General features: G+C 40.8%; 1 protein-coding gene and 1 long non-coding RNA gene across 3 annotated transcripts in view; one reads left to right on the top strand and one right to left on the bottom strand.

Annotated features, from left to right (window-relative positions):
- The window catches only part of LOC114606052 (uncharacterized), a 201,633-nt gene that overhangs the window by 109,207 nt on the left and 72,121 nt on the right, over nt 1-20,305 (bottom strand). For both annotated transcript variants that reach the window (XR_003708756.2, XR_013394364.1), the window contains exons 3-4: nt 9,901-10,021; nt 2,674-2,760 (exon numbers count right to left, since the gene is read on the bottom strand). This is a non-coding gene — a long non-coding RNA (uncharacterized LOC114606052). The remainder of the gene's footprint in view (nt 1-2,673; nt 2,761-9,900; nt 10,022-20,305) is intronic.
- Nucleotides 19,599-20,305, top strand: part of DCN (decorin) — a 30,318-nt gene continuing 29,611 nt past the window's right edge. The window contains exon 1 of the mRNA XM_028747820.2: nt 19,599-20,018. The gene's annotated coding sequence lies outside the window, so the exon portion shown is untranslated. The remainder of the gene's footprint in view (nt 20,019-20,305) is intronic.

Below are 20,305 nucleotides of genomic sequence, written 5' to 3'. Positions count from 1 at the left end.
GAGATTACAGGACAAAACTTCACTAGAGGACCTAAACTTCACTAGAGTGGTGTAACCAATATGGCTTGCCTTTTAAAAAAACCATTTGAACTGGAACTCTGTGATACTGGGACTGTGTGACAGTATTTGGGGGAGAATGAAAAGGTGTGGAGATGGAGAGACAGCAGTTTGCAGACTTCTCTCACTGTCCATTTTTCACATCAGACTTAGCAACCCACTTCAGTCACAAGCCATTGACTCAAGTGCCCTGCGCTTGATTCACTTCCTGTTCCTCTATGTAAAATCAAGCCATCGCTCTATCCTACCCAGGAGATGTGCAGATTGTCCTTGCATTGGAAGGGCACATATTTCTTTAATGAGGGTGATGTGAATTTTCTTGTTTGGCAGATGAACAGGCACGAACCATCTGCTCTTCCTGTGCTCTCTATGTCATCATCACATACAAAATGGAAACCTGCTTGTCTTTGAAGGTGTGTTGATGCATAATGAAGCACATTTAATTTCTGACCAATACTCAGTAGAAATTTAAATGGCAATTTAAATTTAATTTTTTAATTAGTAATTATGCTTAAGGTTGTTGGGGTAGGCAGCTTTTTTCCTGTGTGATCATTTGAAGTGGTACAGCTGTGTTATATTTCTTATATGTCACATTGATATTGAAGTTTGCCTGCTTTCAGTGCAAGTCACATTGATACTGTAGTGTTAGGTGATAAATAAATCAAATGCACAAACCACTCTACTGTAGATTAGCACAGGCAATTAATTTCATTGCAAACTATTATCTGAAAAATATGTATTTTCTGAATAGGATCTTGGAGTACATTCCCTAATATGGGATAACACAACATCTCCTTAAAAGGGCCCTTAATGCATTTTTAGCAAGTCACTTCATGACATTCTTTACAAAAAAATCCAAGAAGTACAAGATGAAAGAATGCTGGACTAATGAAGAAGGCAACGTGACCAGAATGTTGGGGAGGAAAGACTCCTCTAAGTCTCTTTGTTAGAAGTCTAAAGTGCACATGCAAACTCTGAAAAAGCAGGGCTCCTCTTGGAAATATGAGGAAAGTCTATGTCACAAGGCAATAAACTACAGTCCTGCTCCTTTCCTTGCCACACAAGCAATAGGCTGGATCCTGGGAAACATCCACACTGATTACACAAATTAGAATAAACATCCTGGAGCTTTTTCTCCTTCTATTTCTTTTTCCTGTTGCTTCATTATCATGTCTGAAGCTTTATTTCACGAATGATTAACATTTTATTGTGATACACTTTTAAATACATCCATAATATGCATATGTCTGTCAGGTAGCATGTAAAGTAGTCCAGGAGGTACGGATTAGGTCAGTTCCTCAAACAGCCTTATCATAAGGTATGTGTTAACATTTCTCTGGATCATGGTCGGCTTAGCTTCAGGCTCGTACTTGTACAACTAAAAATATGCCATCAGGGAAATCCATCTTCCATTGTAATACTTTTCTCAGTTTGAGCAGAAGAGGCAAACAGAATTCGGTGCACTCGACAAAATACTAATTCTTAGCCAAGTGTCAAACTAAACTGGGATCAACACCCATAAATCCATTGCTATACCACACCCCTGCACAATCACTCATTTTCATGCTTCTCAGTTTTAGCTTACAATGATAACATACTGCTCACAACAACTGCAACATCTGATGCTGCCGCCATGGTTGAATAGGAGGGGTTTAATTTTCTTGCAAGATCTTGGGGGCCCTGCATCTCACGCAGCCTAGCAAAATCTCAGGAGAGAGTGCTAGCTTCCTTTAAAAGGATGGGCCACCATCTTGCCTGAATTCTTTCCTCAAGTAGAGTAAACTTTCCCAGCCCTCCTTCCCTTGGTTTAGAGGCTCTCATTGAGGCTTGCTGTGGTCACTGATTAACAGGGGTAGCATCGTTCTTGCTTTGGATTACTACATTTTGGTCACATGGTCAAGCCAAGCAAGGATCATGTTATGTACTGAGTTGAATAGGATCCAAAATGCAGCAATCTGATTGGTCCTAGAACAATAGGATTCAGAATGCAGCAGTCTGATTGGTCCTAGAACAATAGGATTCAGAATGCAGCAGTCTGATTGGTCCTAGAACAATGCAGCAGTATGATTGGTCCACAGGAGCCACCCAATCTAGCTCCAGGTGGAAGTGAATCCACAACCTGATTGGCCTACAGGAGAATCCTGGAATTAGCCAATCACGTGCAGCCCATTGTGTGAATAATGTATATAAAGCAGATATTGTGGGGGAACTTCCATTCCTCCTCACCACTATGAGCCGAATAAAGAGCATGAAATCCACTCTCGACTCTGAGTATATTTCAGATCATGTAAGGGGAATTCAGATGTGCCTGAAAAATATATATGAGTGGTATTGTGGGGCTGCAAATATTAGCTTCATCTTCCTCTGCCCATGCACCTGGTGGTGATGTGCCCGGTCATCTGGGCATGGGGTATGTGATGAAGCTCTACACATGGACTGCTTGGACCAATGGGGTCCCTTGTATGGAGAAATTCCATGTGCTTACAACTGTATGCATGTAGAGTCCTTTCACGCACCGCGTAAACACGCAGATGAAGGCATGGCCAAGACCAGAGTCAGTAGGAAACAGATATGAGGCAACCATTTGATTTAGTACACATTTAAAGGTGAACTTACCTAGTCCACACTTTCCAGAATGATGCGCAAACAGGGCCATTCTTTGAAATTCACACTGCTCCAAATCTTGCAATGCGGTCCTCCAGCCTAGCAATGTGTATAAAAACATGTATGTATCAGTGTAAAGATCATGATTTCTCTTTCCACTTAGATTGAACTTATTTTCTTCTCCTCGGCCACCTTTCTTTTCTCTCACTTCACTTCCCAGTCTTTCCAGCAGAAAGTTGTTCTCTCTCCCCACCCCCAGCATTCCAAAGCTCTTAGCACTATGTCACTCCTTTGGTTCTTTCCTCAGGCTGTCTGACGCTGCCGAGCATTCACATTCACAAAAACAATAAGTACTTTTGGCTGAGACCCCCAGTTTAGGCTGTTCCCTCTGTGTGGATAAAGCAGACAAAGAAAAGTTTTTCTTCATCTCTTATAGTATCAGAATTCAAGGATATTCAATTAACCTGAATGTTGGAAGTTTCAGGAACAGACAAAAGAAATTATTTATTCACACAGTCCATAGTTATACTATGGGATTTGCTCCCACAAGAAGTAACAATAGCCACCATATTGGATGGCTTTACAAGATGATCAGACAGATTCATGGCTGACAAGGCTACCACTGGCTACTAACCACAGTGGCTATGTTCTGCCTCCACTGTTGGAGGCAGCATGCCTTTGCATGGCTGTTGCTGGGAGAGTGCTCTCAAGCTCAGGTCCAGCTTTCAGGCTTCCCATAGGCATTGGGTTGGCCACTGGGAGAACAGGATGTTAGACTAGATAGACTTATGGCCTGATCCAGCAGGCTCTGCTTACATTCTCCTATTATAGGAGTCCTATATCCTCTAATAGTTGCAATGGTATCATTTTAATAATATCATAGCGTCAAAAAACCCAAATGAATCACCTGAAAGCAGAATTTGATATTGAATATTAGCAATGAGTGAACTCGCCTCAGCTTGATTCAGTTAATGTTCCTACCCCCCCCCCCCCCACGCAAGAAAACTACCCCTTCTTTCTCAGCTTTCTTAAACAGAAATAAGGAATGGAGAAATGTGCCCCTGGTTCACTGTCAATCCCCCACCCAGCAAAATATTTAATCTTGAGAAAGTGAAGAGCTGGTGGGGAGGGTTCACTGGAGACCTAAGTTCCACTGTTGCTAATTGGAATGAAATTCCACTGCATGCTCACAAACATCACTTCCTGCTAGGACCATGGGACTACAGCTGCTTTTGCTTCCCAACTGAATTGCAAGCAGGTCACTGCTGACCCTAGCGAGCCCTTCTCACCATTTTTTACTCTTCCCTTCTTCCAAATGTACCTTTGGGGGGGGTGGAGACTTGACCTGAGCATCACTTGTGATGGAGAATGCCTTCCCAAACAAATTCTGACTCACCTGATCTCTATGTTACAATATATATTGAACTCTTAAGGGTAAATAACGGCATCACACAATTAATGGCTCATGTCTTCTATAAATGCTGAGGCAAAATATTGTAGTTTCCTTATGTTTATGAAATTATGGACTCAACGCCATGGAAAAAGCAAGCAAGGTAATGAAAAACATGGCAATGTGGCAGATTTAGTTCAAATGGTCTACTAAAAATAAAGCTTTGAATTTAAACGCCACATATTTTACCTATATCTTTTGTGTAGCGTTCGATGGTAAGGGGGGGGGGGTATTATAGTCCATGAATGCAACTATGAGTAAGGAGAATGTGCCTACTTCTTTTGGAAATTGCTCATAGGAAACCCAAATGTATCAGAAACAGATTGTGAAGAAATGTGTGGTCCCAGGACAAATGTTATAGATATATTCGTTTTCTGGGAAGTGTATTAAAACTAAGTTAATCATTTCTCTTTTCCTCTAGTCAATTAATGGGAAACAGCCATCTCCACCAACCCAAATGATGAGGATATGCTAACAGACCAGCGATGAACATCAATAACAGACTTTCTGGATGTTGTCTGGAGAATTAGCTGTCCCGAGCAGCAGCTGGCAAGTGTTGCTCTGAAAAGCTAAGAAACAGCAATAACCTGCTGCTGCTGAGGGCAACCAAAAGAGGGAAAGGAACCTATTACCTAGCGGGAGATGCAAGATAAAAGTAGAAGCAGAAGGAAGCTGGAAAAAGTAAGCACCATGCTGATGTGCAGCTGGTAGGAGTGCTCAGTGCAATGTTGACATCAACAGCCCTTACTCAAATTTCCTACTTCTCAGCAGTTATGTGCTTCCATGACTTTATACAACCTCTGCTTCCCTTGGTATCTTGCTTCTCCTTCCAGTATGGGTACCAGAGCCGTCACCCATTTGGTCATCACTCATGACTTAGCAGTGGCCATTTATTCCTGCTGCTTACATCTGTCTGCACAACCTCATTGGCTGCTCCTGGAAACTAGCAGAAATCATGGTCACAAAAATTCTTACTTTTCTGTGTACCGTGCATGTTGACTCTAAATTCTAATGAAACTGACATTTTTATGAGCTTGTATTTGGTTGAAATGCTCTACTTGCATTTGGAATATTCAAACAGCAAAGCTTTGCAGTTCAAATATTTACATTACTGGAATAAATGTTAAACATTGGCATCAATTGGGATAAGCAGAACACTCTAAGAGGAGAGGCTACAATGCAGTGGTAGAGCACCCTTTTTGTATGCGGAAAGCTCCAGTGTTTCCAGATTAAAGGACCCCAGGGAACAGGGCTGAGAAAGTTCTGTATATGACAACTTGTAGAGCTGCTGCCAGTCAGGGAAGACAATTGTTTCAAACAGAAAGTAAAACACTGCCAATAGTCAGTGCCATTTTTCTAGAAAAAGAGGTGCTGAAACTCACCATGAACAGCTCCCTCATTCTCTTAGAATGGCAATTGTGCCCGCCTGAGAGGTGCTGGAACTGAGTTCCTGTGAGTTCCCTATAAAAACAAGCCCTGCCAGCAGTAATGTTCCATCAGCTGCGTTTTCCACTGCAGTAATGGGGGCTTCTCTGATGCAAAGTCCCCCTACCAGAGGAAGTTGGTTCATGGGCATGTCCACTATATTCTAACCCCACCCAGCTGCAAAGATGAGGGGGTCACAATTGTACACACAGAGCTGAGCTAAACTCTGCCCTTTTCTATCCCATTCATAGGCAGCAAATGGTGGATGTGGGGTTTTTTTTGGGGGGGGGAATTCTTTCATAAGCTCATGAGGCTACAATTGGTAACAACTGCAGATGTTTTAGCACAGCTTAATAGATCTGCCTTCTCACCAAAAAAATACACAGTGTAAATTGTTCCATGGCATTTGAGAGAGGGAGGGGGGATGGCAGCCATTACTGATTGCCACCTCTTTGAAGAAGAGCTCTGCCTCTATTGCCTGTGGTGGCGGAAGGAAGGAAGGAGATGATAGATGATAGATGATAGATGATAGATATAGATAGATATAGATAGATATAGACTGCCATCACCACTAAACCTTTCAAATAATTTTGCTCAACCTACAAATCGCCCACCTCCCTTCAAAATTAGGGATCCTCTAAAATTCACTCCCCATCGCAACTTGAAAGCTTTCAAGCAAGACATTTCAGGTTTCTCCTAATCAGACTCTGTGAACACATCCAACATTATGCATTTAAAGCAAATCAAACACACGGGGCCGCTAGGGGGCGCATTGGAAGATGGCCGACAATACCATCTCTCTGGCTCACACGAGGTAATTAAGAGGCTGATATGGGAGTATGCAGCCTCCCTTTGTTACCCCAAGGGAATGGGGAACACTGCCTTGCCTGCTGTTGCCATATATCACCCCCGGATTCGAAAGAAGGGGGTGAGGGCACTAGGCACAAAACCCTTGTGTGGGTCTGGCTCTCCCGGACGCTGTCTCTGATTGCGCAGATAGTTGTAGAGCTCAAAATAAACAATTAGAAAAAGAAGCAAATGCACATACTTCAAGTGAAGATCGGGAGTAAAGACTGCTAATTAATGGGATCTCTGTGAAGCGGAGCGACGGGCTGGACAATAAATCAAGAGAAGACTCATCATTAAAAGATTGGTATGTTGGAGCGAAACTGAAAAGGGGGGGAGGAAAAAACTTTTCTTTTTTTGTCTTATGTGAGTACCCAATAACCCTCCCCCCCAGAGAAAGAATCGTTGCAATTACTGATCATAAGCAGGAGATTAAGAACTGTGTGGAAATAAATTACTAATCAAAGAGAGAGGACTTGTGGGAACATCGGGAAAGAAAGGAAAGCTTTGTGACGCAGTTACAAATAGAGATTCGTTACGGCAGGCCTGCCCACAGGAGGACGAGGGGGAGGAGGACCATGGTTATCGGAATGTGAGTTTGACCTGGCAGGGCCCCCTGAGAAAATTGATGACAGACTGGCAGGCCTGTGGAAATCAACGGACAGACTGCGGGAATGTTTTGTACGGAGGTGTGGAAATGGCGTCTGTCCTTTATGTGATACGGCTCTTGGGGAAGCGTAAAATCCACACAGGATATGTTTGTTTTTAACCCGCTTGTGAAGACTATCAGAGATCACAAAGAAAGGAATATATGATAACAACAAGAAGATGAGGAAAATAACAAAGAGACTATCTGGACAGAACTGTGTAATTAAAGCAGCAGTAAGAGTGATGTTTGGATCCCTTTCGGAGTTTGAAGTATGGGTACCCCCAACAAAATTTTAAAAATTTGGCTGTGTAATTTGGAACTAATGTGATTTGGAATGAATGTGATCTGATTGGCCTGTTAATAAAAATTATTTTTTTAAAAAAAAAATAAAGCAAATCAAACACACATTTAAATCACATGACTTCCGCCAAACAGTTATGAGAACTGAAGACCGCCCCCCTCATACAGACCTAACATTTACAGTACCTTTAACAAACAACAGTTCTCAGGTTTCTTTGGGGGAAAGTTGCAAGTTTTAAATGTGTGTTGAATATGCTTTAAATGTATGGTATGGATCTGCCCTCAGTGTGTACAAATTTATTGCCCTTTATATTCTACTGATTTAAATGAGCTAGGCTCAGTGGTGGGTGGGGTGGGCACAAACCCATGGTACCTTTATTGTACAGTTTGCCCAATTTGTGAACAGGGCTACAATCCTACTCAGAATGAAAGAAGCAGCACATAACTGTGAGAAATGTGATGTTTCCAAGTTCCTGGAGAACATTCATTCCCATGTAAAGTGGCAGGACAGTTTTACATGTAAAAGACAGGTCTAGCTACAAATGAGTTGCTGCACACCTTTCCACTTGATATGAATTACTGTAGAAATGCAAACAAGAGTATCAACATTAGACCCCCAGCTGACCTGCTCTTAACATTTCTGTGGAAGTCTATATATGGATCCTTCCCACTGGAAGCTACTGCATGTCTGCATGTGCATTTTGTACTGTACTTTACAAAATACTGTATTTCACAAAATAATGGTTTCTAATAATACTCAAGACAGTAGCTGAATTGCAAAAAGTACTAGCCAATGATGCCAAGGGTTTAACCAACACTGCAATTGTCAGCAAAATGGATAGCTACTTTGGTAACCATCAATCATTCTGGCCGCCAAGAGATCAGAATAAATACAGCAAAAACGTTATCTAATAGCTTTCATGTACTGTACACAGGAAAACTTGAAATAATTTGGTCCTTCTGAACACATTTTTGTTGTTGTTTACCAATCAGCTAAGCCAGGAGTTGTGTTTCATCTAACATTTTTGTGTAACAGCCTCAAAGAACCGATCAATAATAGAAAGATTTCCCTAGCATTCAAGTAGTAAAGGTAAAAGCATTCAAGTATGCATTTATTTTACCTCTGTAGGCTACCTACAATGCATTTCCCTCATGGAATTATTGCTTTCGGGTGGTGAATTTCACACACGTTCTCATGGCGGGTTTGACATATCACAGTTTCCTGATGAGATGGTCAGGGAACCTTTCACTTACATTTTTTTTAAAGCCAGGGTGAAATCATCCCCCCCCCCCCCCAGGGAAAAACAGTTTAATCACAACAAACCAATGCTTTAATGGGCATTCTGGCCCAGGAAACACAACTCAAGAGGCTTTAGAGAGTTTTACTGCCACTAACAGTTTTTGGGATTTTTTAAAAGCTCTTTAAGAAGTGTAAAAAGGGATGAGGGCCCCCTCTGTTGACTACCTTGTCAAAATTAAGGTAAGCCACCCCATCCACACCTAAGTCTCCTACTCCTAAACTCTGAGGGCATTTTCCTTTTGCCTCATGGCTCACACATTGCCAAAAAAGAAAAGGAAAATTGGGATGGTTCAGCCAACTTTTAGATACAGCAAACCAGGGGTAGGCAACCTAAGGTCCGGGGGCCGGATGCGACCAATTGACCTTCTCAATCCAGCCCGCGGACGGTCCAGGAATCAGCATGTTTTTACATGAGTAGAATGTGTCCTTTTATTTAAAATGCATCTCTGGGTTATTTGTGGGGCCTGCCTGGTATTTTTACACGAGTAGAATGTGTGCTTTTATTTAAAATGCATATCTGGGTTATTTGCAGGGCATAGGAATTCGTTCATTTCCCTCCCCCCAAAAACATAGTCTGCCCCCCCCAAGGTCTGAGGGACGGTGGACGGCTGAAAAAGGTTGCTGACCCCTGCAGCAAGCAATATAACCCCACTCTGAAAGGTCACAAGACTTGGCTCTCAGTATTTATACAAGGCCTGGCCTCAAAAGACCCCATAGCATCTGCCAACTGAAGGAGCCAATGCTGCCCATGCACTTGAGGGGGGCTCTGAAGCCTGAGAACCTATACACCCCAGTATACCTCTCATGTGATGCCTAGCTTCAGAAATTTTGAGGTTCCCAGTTCATTCCCCAGTGACCCTAACACAGTTGTACAAGAACAGGCAACTTGTAGGACTTAGGACCTTCTCACACTTACCATTTATAAAGGTATGGTTGCTGTTTGATCTGACATTTTTAAGAGTAAATTTTCAGCAGACCACCTGTTCCTTTGGCTACATATTCCTATTACTGGAGAGCTAGTGCATTTTTTGCCTTCCATTTATGACAGGTTGAGCCCAAATTGAGAAAAGTTCTATGACTAGAGTCTCATCCATTACAAAAACACAAATATACTAATTATGGGCAGTGTCTGGCACTCCCCACTAATGCCACTATAAAAGGTAAGTGTGGAAAGGCCTTTAACCTGCTGTTCTAGTGCAAAATCTTAGATATCTGTATACCAGATTGAAATTTGTAGTTTTATCCAATGATGCTTTATCAATGTCATACCTTGTGAAACTGCTCTAGGATGCTGATCTATTGTTCACTGAATTAAATTAGGCAGATGGGGGTGGGGTAAATCCTGCTGACTTCTGTATACTTTGGATTAATGAGCTGTTTGGGCAGGTGCCTGAAATAGAAGAAAAACAGCTGTTATAACCTTATTTTAAAGATACACAATACTTGGTCGTCAAAAACTTTAAATGAATTAAAGCTATGAACTTTCATACAGCATATTTGAGAAAGGCATTCTTAGGCATTCAGTCTTCATGTCTGGAATTCCTTTCTCAGCAAAAAAATGAGTAGAGCTTTCACTATAAGTTATATCATTTTGCCATGAAAGTGCCTTTAAAGAGTTTCATGTGTGCTTCATCTGTTATACCTAACAATGAAATAATAATAAAAATTGCAAGGTAACTAAAGTGACTTCAGTTTCAGTAGGACGAACGTTATGGTCCTATATACCAGGGGGTAATTCCCATTGAATTCAATGTATCTTACTTTTGGGTAGAGTTGTATAGGACTGTACATAGGATAGCAAAACCCCAAGATCACAAAAGAGCTAAAACTAACCACAACTATAGGCCCCTTCATGTATTATATGTGTGGGCATTCTATGAGATTAAGGAGGTGGGGACACCACTCCCAATGTGATGCATCTCCCTGACTCCAACTCTATGTATTCTGAGGAGGGCACATGTGCATATGTAGAGGCCATGTACATATGTTTCCACATGATGTGGAACCCTGGTTGTGGCAGGGATCCAGACCATGTGGAAACCAATGTGTGTAGAACTCTATGTAAGCATGCTTCCCTCTTTAGATATCCATGCTCAATGTGTCAGAAGTGGGGCTGATGTCATGCGTGATTCCAGGAGTGGAGCTTGAGAGATGCACATTGTCAGGAGAACAGGATAAGTGAAAACCCCTTCAGGTGTATAACATCACTTCACTTTCCATGCTCAATGAGGGCCTACACTCCCTCCATTAGTGCATTCCTTGGCTACCTACATTGGAATGAAAGTGCTACTTATGGTAATTTTTTAACACAAATGGAGATAAGGTTGGCAGGTCATCTGTTATCCTGCGCCAAATTATCAATCCATTTGTGCATCTATAGCAAGGACCTTTTCAAGGCCAAAAGTGCTGTATACGTCTGTGCACACCTCGGCAGCTAAATCTGGCCAATAGCATTAGGCTTCTAATTTAAGACAGCTGTCTTCCACTATGGTCTTCAAGAGCATTAAAGCCAGCTTCAGTACAAGAATGTCAGCTTAAGTGGTTAGTGAATTACAGGCTTTTTCTACCCTTTTATCAATCATCCTCTCCATTTGTCTTCCCAAAACAGCTTCTTCTACTTTTTGGATGCTAAACTTGCTCTTGTTTGTTAGAATGGAAAAACATAGTTTGCTTGAACTTTTAAAGTAGTTACCCAAATAGTAATCGTTAATATGTCATTTTCTAATATTTTATAACAGTTTTTATTTTTACTTTTCAAAGCATTGCCTTTTGGCTCCCAGCTTCCATCAATCCATTCCAGGTAAAAACACACAATACTTGCTCCTCTGTTTTTTGCTCTTTTCTTGGAACCATATGCAGTTTCAATCAGAAACAACAAAGAACATTTCTGGAATTAAATTTGGACATATAGAACTTAAGATGATGCATGCAGATGCTATTGCCTTAACCCTGACCCACCCAATTAACTCTTTCAAACAACCAATGTACACTATTTTTATTCAGCAAAGCATCTGGTTACAAAATAAACTTAGATAAGTAAGAATGATTAGCAGTAACTTCAATTTGAAACAGAATGCAATTTACAATGGAAAGACAAGCCAGCTGGATACTTATCCTGACCTCAAATCAGTCACAGAGTATAATCTTAATATATTAATAACCATAATTGAAAAAGATTATAAACAAAAGATTAATAATCTACCATGGCTCAGGAGAACAGCCAGAGTTAAAATTAACATTCTATCACAAATAATATTTTGTTTATTAACATCTCATTGAGACTGAATTACACAACATTATACAATTGGGAAGCGACCATAACAAAATTTATATTACTGAATAATGGTTCTGTGCAGAATGATCCGCCCTTTACCTTCTTGACGTTAATAAAGGATGGATAAGTGTACAAAATACTAAACACTATTATAATGATGTAACAAGACTAATTTCTATTAAAAACTGGTACCAACCAGACAAAGTATTTATAGCAGAACAGGAACATGCTAAGGGAAATTTCACAGGTGTGCAATGGTTTAAACCATGGAGTTTACTGCATGATCCCACTAACTTGTAATCTACAAAATCTATTACAGGCCTCCCCCGTTTTACGTGGGGTTTATGTTCCGAGGCACTCCTCATGTTGATGAAATCACGTATAATTGAAACCCATTGAAAAAGCCTGAAAACACTCCATTCATCTCCTGCTCTGCCCCACTCCGCCCCACTTTATGTGCCACAACTGTCCAGAAACCTGTGAGAAATGCTCATTGACTTTGTTTACTGATTGTGCTCCCTTTATAGCAGATCACCTGAATACTACATAAAAAGTTCCAACTTCCATAATGATTCTGTAACCCTACCCTCTGCATATCATTCACATGCTGATCCTAATTACTTCTATCAGTAAGGAGCAGACGGGCATCTTGAGAAAGGAGGTTGCTGCCACTTGGAGAGACTGTGTAAGCTGCACATCCACACAAAACATATCAAACCTCCACCATTGTTACCCAACTAGCAAAGCACAGATGACCAGCCATATCATTTGCCATGTTTTGCAGTATTGGAAGGCCTTGGTGGGTTGCTTTACGTGGCTGGTTGGTTGCATGTGGTTTGGTAGGCTACGGATTGTGTGGATCTTCAGCACAAATTAAAATTAAAAATATATGGACAAAGGATAATCACATAACTGATTCAGACACACACAAAAATTGTAGCCCTAAGATAAATTTGCGTCTACTCTTTTGTGGTTGGGTTCAACAAGTCTATACATTTGGTAATTTCTGTGGCTTTGTGGTTTGAAAGGTACATACTTGTGGATGTAGGTATGGCAGACATGAAAGTAATGTGGTGCAAAACAGACAACAGCCCTGTTCAAACACTGAAAATAATGTGTGTAAGAATTGAAAAATAATTTGCTTAACAGACATCATTGCTATGAAGGTCTTTGCTAGAACTGTGTTGCAGGATTACATCAACTGTAATGTTTTTATTTACAGGAAGACAGTACTAGGAAATCTTGCAAAACTCAAGTCTGGATTTTTATTTATATTTATTCCATCCTTGTGGATTTCAAAAAGCCCTTCAGTAGAATCAGCTGGAAGGGTTTATGGAAATGACTGATCATAGCTGGGTCTATCCCAATACTTTTCTTACTTTGATGGTCAAGCTCAAGGCAGATGGCGAAATGTCCAGCTCTCTGCTGTCAATAACATCTACATGCCATCTCCCCCACCCACCCCCAATGCTATTCAGGATCTTGCTTCTCTGTTTGTTTACGCCTCCAGAGATTTTGATCAAGACATTCATGTTTACCTCAAAACAGATAGCAAATTGTTCAGTCTTCATTATCAACAGTCCGTAGAAAGAGCTTTGAAGAAATGTTTGTTTCCCAATCATTTCACTCTTGATGTCTGTACAGAAAATTGCTTCCAGATCATTTATTTTCAGATGCTTGTAAGACAGCTGACCTTATTGCAAATCTGAAGTAGGTAGGTATGAGAGGCAAAGTTTCCATTGAAACCGGGATGGGGAACTTGTGGCCCTCCAGACATCGCTGGACTACAATCGCCACCACCCCTGACTATTAACCATGCTGGCTAGGGTTGGTGAGGGTTGCTGTACAACAATGTCTGGAGGGTCACAGATTCCCCACCATCTTGCCTTAAAATATCATGCTCCACAGATGGAACCTGTGGAACCAGTTCACATAATGTACTCCTAGACAGTGATGAGCAAAGCTCACTAGAAACAAAGATCCCTATTGCAAGCCTCAGGCTGGCAAAGGGTAAGGGATTAACACATTGCAGAAATATAAAGCGAGACGAAATTGTCAGGTTCAGTAAGTCATATATACATCTGCCAAACCCAGGAGCTCCTGAATCAAATCTTGAGGCTAAAAGACCACCTTATGTTAAGACAAAAAGTTAAGGAAAGATTTGTGATGGATATACCTAGCTGACAGACAAGGAACGAAAGAAGTTCAGATCATCTACGGTACTCATAGGCCATTGTAGCTCACGTGAGAGTCCCAAACTACCAATGGATTCATTTGGAAATTAGATAATGGTGGTCGTGAGCAGTAACAAGAAGCATTCCAATTGTTAAAGAGTGTAGGATAAAGGAGGGATGGAGAATCTCTGTTTTTGGACTACAACAACAACTATAATTCCTGGCCATTGATCTTGCTGCCTGGGGCTCATGGGATTTGGAGTCCAAAACAACCAGAGGACGACGTGTACCCCATCCCTGGGATGTTTCTGTACCCACCTATCTTGTGCTTTTAAAAGGCTTTTGTATAGGAAAGTAGCCACCACGAGGAGAATGTTTTAAATTGCTCCCTGTTGCATCACCTTCCACATGACAGAACATTTGCTTGCAGTCACTTACATGAAAGATGGAGGGATCTTCTACTACAAAGCTCCCATTCTACCTAAAAAGATTTATACAGTGTGGATAATATAACTTAATCTGCACGAGAAGCTGATGCTTGGAACATTTTGAAGGATTTCATACCAATTTCCCCCTTAGAGCCTTGTCTTATATGCTGTTAAACAAATGCAGCAGCAATTTGGATTTAGTTGCAAGCTCCCTACAAGGTATAAGGTGAATCTAGAATGGGAAACTGTCCCTGCCTCAGAAACAAACACCTGGTATTGAGCCGTTTCATAAAGTAGCTATGGAACTGAAGTGTGTGTGTGTGTGTGTGTGTGTGTGTGTGAGAGAGAGAGAGAGAGAGAGAGAGAGAGGGAGGGAGGGAGGGAGAGAGGGGCTACACAATGGATCCCAGCCTTCTCTAAGCAACAGGCTTGACCTCTACTCCAGTCTTCCTCTATTATCCCATTCAGCCACCAATATAAACTAACAATAGTTTCATTTAAGATTAATAGAGCCAAAATTGAACAGAAGAGAGTTTTCTGAGCATTTTTGCTTTCACTCTCATCCAAACTGAGATTCCACTTCTCCCCAGAAAATATCTGGCAAAATGCTCCCCACCCTAATATTGCCACCCAGAAATAACATGAAGACTGGAGAGGTGATTTTTTTTGCTCATTCCTAATCTAAAGATGGACAAAGAGGGAACTCAGAAGTTATCCACTACAGATTCTGGAATTATCTCAGTGCCACCACCAAGAAGGCCTTGAGTCTCATGCTGATCCCATGCATGGACAGGACAAATAACAAGACCTCTGAGACTAATCTTAAAATCAGGTTCCTATGGAAGCAGGGAGTTTATGAGGTTTAGAAGATGTCTGGTGGACAGAACTCCAATTGGGACACCCCCATCAATGGCTTATCTCTTTCCACACATCAAAATCTGGTATTTATTGTCCGTCAGGTAACATTAAAAAAAATCTCTTTGCTCACAACCAGGTGGGAAGAACAGGAGTTAGCAAAATCCACTTTTTTTTATAGTGGAGGCAGAATTCTTATAGGAGAGAATTCTTACATCAAACAAGCCCACACAAGTCTTAAACTAAACTAATATGTCCCCAGGCTATACGAATCAAAGTTGTGCAAAGCTTTGTCATAAAGCAATAACACAATTCTATTTTTCCTTGATGAAATAAAATACATTCTTAGAACAAAGTTAGACCTGAAATACAAACCAATTCAGTTTAACTATCCTCAGTGCTTTAATTATAAACACAAGTACATTTTGTGGTCACATTTTTGAGTAAGAGCTTTTCAGATATAATTTCACAGGAGAAGCTATAAAAAAAGTTTCCAGACAGACTAAACCTTCCCTTTGAGGTCCAAATAATATTTCAGCCAATGTAGAACCTTTCTGCTGTCTCCAGTATTTTTAATGGAAACATTTTGTGCATGTTTTATTGTGTTAACATCAGTAACTTGACTTTCTCAATTTGAAACATTCTTAAGATGCTTCCTGAGGACTTTGAAAGGACTGCAGGATAAAAATACTACTTGCTTTAGTTAAGACCTGTGAAACAAAATGGAGTAATAACAATTAGTAAAAAGCAACAATGCCTCTCTGTCCTCCCAGCTTCTATTTCATATGGCACATGCACCATTATGAGGCATCTCTTCACTTGCTATAGAAATCACAATGGGCCATGGAGGGAGGAGTAGTTTAAGATAAACAACACAATTTTAAAAAAAGATTATCCTCAGTGCTTTTTTTCTTAAAAAATGTTTAGGAGTACTCTCATTTTCCTACTCATATTGAAATATTGCCCCTCAATGAGGCCAAACTTAGATTCACAAAATGTATAGAGGTATGCGTACTCCTGCATTCACCCAGAAAAAAAGCATTGATTATCCCCCACTTCCCCCAAGGAATTCAGAACAGGAGCGAGTGGCGCTGTGGTCTAAACCACTGAGCCTCTGGGGCTTGCTGACTGGAGGGTCGGCGGTTAGAATCCACACAACGGAGTGAGCTCCCATTGCTCTGTCCCAGCTTCTGACAACCTAGCAGTTCGAAAGCACACTAGTGCAAGTAGATAAACAGGTGCTGTTGCAGCTGGAAGGTAAATGTTGTTTCTGTGCACTCTTGCTCTTGTCACGGTGTCCCGTTGCATCAGAAGCGGTTTAGTCATGCTGGCCACATGACCCAGAAAGCTGTTTGCAGAGAAACGCTGGCCTGAAGCAAGATGAGCGCCGAACCCCACAGTCAAGTTTGACTGTTTTGAACCATCCAGGGGTCCTTTACCATTATATGATCTCCCTTTTAAATCATCACACGTACTCTATTAGGTGGGTTAGGAGGAGAGATGACTGGTCTCTATAGCCTCCCTGCAAGCTTTGAACTGAGCAGTGCTCTGATATTGGGTCTCCCTGGTCTATCTATGTCCAATACTTTAGCCACTTTATCACAATGCAAGCACAAACTGATATTGCAAATATATATATAAATATATTTGGAGAATGAACTCGGGCCATGTCCATTTGTCCATCAAACAAGGGCTCCTTGACATCTTTCTCTCCCCCCACAATCCTGCTTGTAACCCCCTGAAATCAGGCATGATTCTCCAAATAAAGACAGTAAAAAATAAAAATAAAATACAAAGGCAACCCATGAAGCACAAATGCTTAAAGAAAACCCTACAATATAAGGGTTCAAAAACACACACTTTTCAAAAAATATGTTTCCCATAGCTTCAAATCAGAGTTGTTTTATTCACTGACAGTTCAAAAAATACATGGAAGAGAAGGTAGATCAAACAACAGTAACTGAAGTAAAAAATTATCAGAATTCCCCCCCCCCCCTTGAGAATTTCCTTTGGGGGGCTTTCTCCAAAAGAGTTGGAAAATTCCAGGAACTCTGACAAATATTCCCAGCTTCACCGCACACATATAGGATGGTCAGTTTAAATGAAACTGTGGATTCTAATGTATTGTTGTGAATTGGGGGTGGCTGAGTAGGCCGTATATGTTTCTTCTAACTCCTGGATCCAACAAGGATTCAATAGCTTCTTGGTAATGGCCCGCTAAATATGGGTCATTAAGGTAACAAAGGAAGTGTCCCTGTGCCAGACAGAAAATGGTTGGGGCCCCTTCCTTTAGCTGCCTGTTTGTTAGAAGGACAAAAGCCAGAGTTGAGGTGTCTGAGATGTAGAAGCAAGAAGTAGGCTGGGCAGCTGAGAATTAGAGCCATGCCTGATTTCTGCTGGGATTCAAGGCTGTGGCTATGAAAGAAGCAAGATTTTATTAGGGTGTTAATGCTATGAACCCCTCCATCATAGGCAACTATCGAATACTTCTTTATTAACCATCACTGACAGTGGTGCTCTACTTACTAGCGGGAAGGCTAGGGAGTCAATGGCCCAGTTCAGGCACACTTAAAGTGCTCCAAGGGCTGAGCAAAGTAGGAGGTAGGAAGGATATTTGTTCAAACTCCATTCTTTCCTGGGAAAAGGCCCCATTAAATAGAGAATAACTTGCACATGTAACTTAGAAAGTTCAGTTATTTGTGCAAGAATTTTGCTGGAAGATGTTAAAGAGAACCTAAAGGAAAAGTGACAATTGAGGAGGTTCAGAACTGACCCACTGCCTGACCTCCTGTCAATCAAAAGTCTTGCTTCAAACATTTCCGAGCACCAGACATAGCAAGTGACCTGGATTTGAATACCTGAAATTGCTAAGAAGCCATCGCAATGTCAGTGAACCTAAGAGTGGCTCATCTGAATAGGATTAGTTTCTGCTAGACGGTTGAAATGTATAAGGGCAAAAGCAATCATGTACACCACAATGTCTCATCTGAAAGAATTGCCAGCTATTGTTCTCAGTGGGTAGCACAAAGGGACTATCAGCTCCCTGGAATGCCTAAATTGACTCAGCTTTGTTAAAAAGATGGATAAGTAATCCTCATAGCACTTCTAAAATATTACTTTAAGTAGCATGCCTTATTTAAAACAACGCCCTTGATTTGAACCCTATACTGCAATCAAGTCGTGCTAAATGTGACTTGTTCTTAAATCCTACTTTTGGTAGGAAGGAATGAGAACAAACTTAATGACTTTTAGGTCTCTGGTGTTCAATCAGGAATACAAAGCAAGTAAGATTTAAAAGTCTCTTACGAGTCTAATAACTTATATCTCTCCTTAAAAGCCTTTAACTGACACTGCATTTGCACCTGGTTGCAGCCTGAGGGGAGGGAGAAAGTTACAAGTTTAAACATGGCAACTCAAACTCACATATTTTAAGCAAAAAAGGTAAGAACAGAAGGAAGCTCCATGTGTTCATTTGGCATTTGTATCCCAGTCTGATGCAAGTTTGTTTAGAAGTAACTCACACTGAGTTTAATGGGCCTGACTCCAAGGCATACATGGGATTATAGGCTGCTCTAACCACCAGTTACTGTAGGTGACGTCACTAGAGCATATATGTATAACTCCTGTATAGTTTGAGAAGCCACATGGCAACATCTGTACAAAATGTTTCATGTAACAGTTGCGATCCTGGATCACAAAACAAGTAAAAATGTATTATTAAAAATCTCCCATTTGTATTTTTTATTTCTGTTCTGCACTTTTAAAATTGTCAGTATGATACATTTCTGTGTCATACAGAAAAGGTTGCATACAGAAAAGGTTGCAACCCATTTACCTGAAAGCAAGCCTCATTTTACACATTGGGGCTTGCATCTGAATAGAGATATACTGGATTGCACCGTGGATTAGTATCTTAATAAAGATACAGACTGCAAGTTCCAGTCCTACTTGTTTTTTAAAAGTACAAAATCATGGGATTATGTATGCACAGCAAAGGCATGTCTGCTTGCTTACTTTATTCCTATTGTAAACCAAAAGGTACCTGCAGAAATATTTGACTTAAGGCTAACTCATTTATTTTCTCCTGTAAATCTGTGTGGTTTTGTTTTTTTTACTAACTTTGAGAGATTACTTTCCTTCCACTTCCTTGGGTTTCATACACTACTGTAAACCAGAAGCCTCTCTCGCTCTCTCTAGACATTTTTCTTCCATGAAAGAAAATGATCGCTCAAAGTTAGAAAGCCATCTAACTGAAAATGTGATTTTTAAAGAAAATGACGGAAATAAGAAAAAAATGGCATCAAGCAAAGCATTCTGTGCTGATCTGTAAAAGCACTTAGGATCCTGAACACATGAAAAAGAAATAAGGGGAAAAAGGGGGCTGATAAAGTTTCTGGCTACAATACAGGAGACATATCATTACCATATGATCTACTGTGGGTGTCAGCTTGGATTCTGTTCATTGAGGGAAACCTTACTTTTTTAACTGTGCTATGGAATAGAAGACGCAGGAGGGTTTTCCACCAAGTGACAGACAACTGAGCAGTAATCTACCCCTCCTCCTTTCCACACCTGCACCTTCTGCCTGGCTTGAATATTTCAGTTTAATTGCATCTCAGCTCTGAGGGCGCCTTTTGCAAATCCCTGGATTAAAAGGTATGGCTTTCAATAATTATCCTGAACTCTGCTCCAGTACAGTAAAACTTCTGTAAAAGCTAGGAGAAACAGGGAGCCTGAAAGAAGTGGCTTTAAAAGAGATGTTTAGTACTGTTATATCTGCATTATTTGGGAGCATTCTAGAGAACTGTGGACGTTTCCTAGCATTCTTTTACATTTGGGGCCATTTCTTTGTATTTTTGTAAGGATTTGTATGTTCCGAGTTTTCCAGCTGTGCATTTTCTTGCTCTAATGCAAAGTTTGAAGTATATGATGTTGTAGGAGGA

Source organism: Podarcis muralis, chromosome 10, assembly GCF_964188315.1.
Source record: "Podarcis muralis chromosome 10, rPodMur119.hap1.1, whole genome shotgun sequence".
In the NCBI taxonomy this organism is placed as follows: Eukaryota; Metazoa; Chordata; class Lepidosauria; order Squamata; family Lacertidae; genus Podarcis; species Podarcis muralis.
This window is presented reverse-complemented; position numbering and strand designations above follow the sequence as displayed.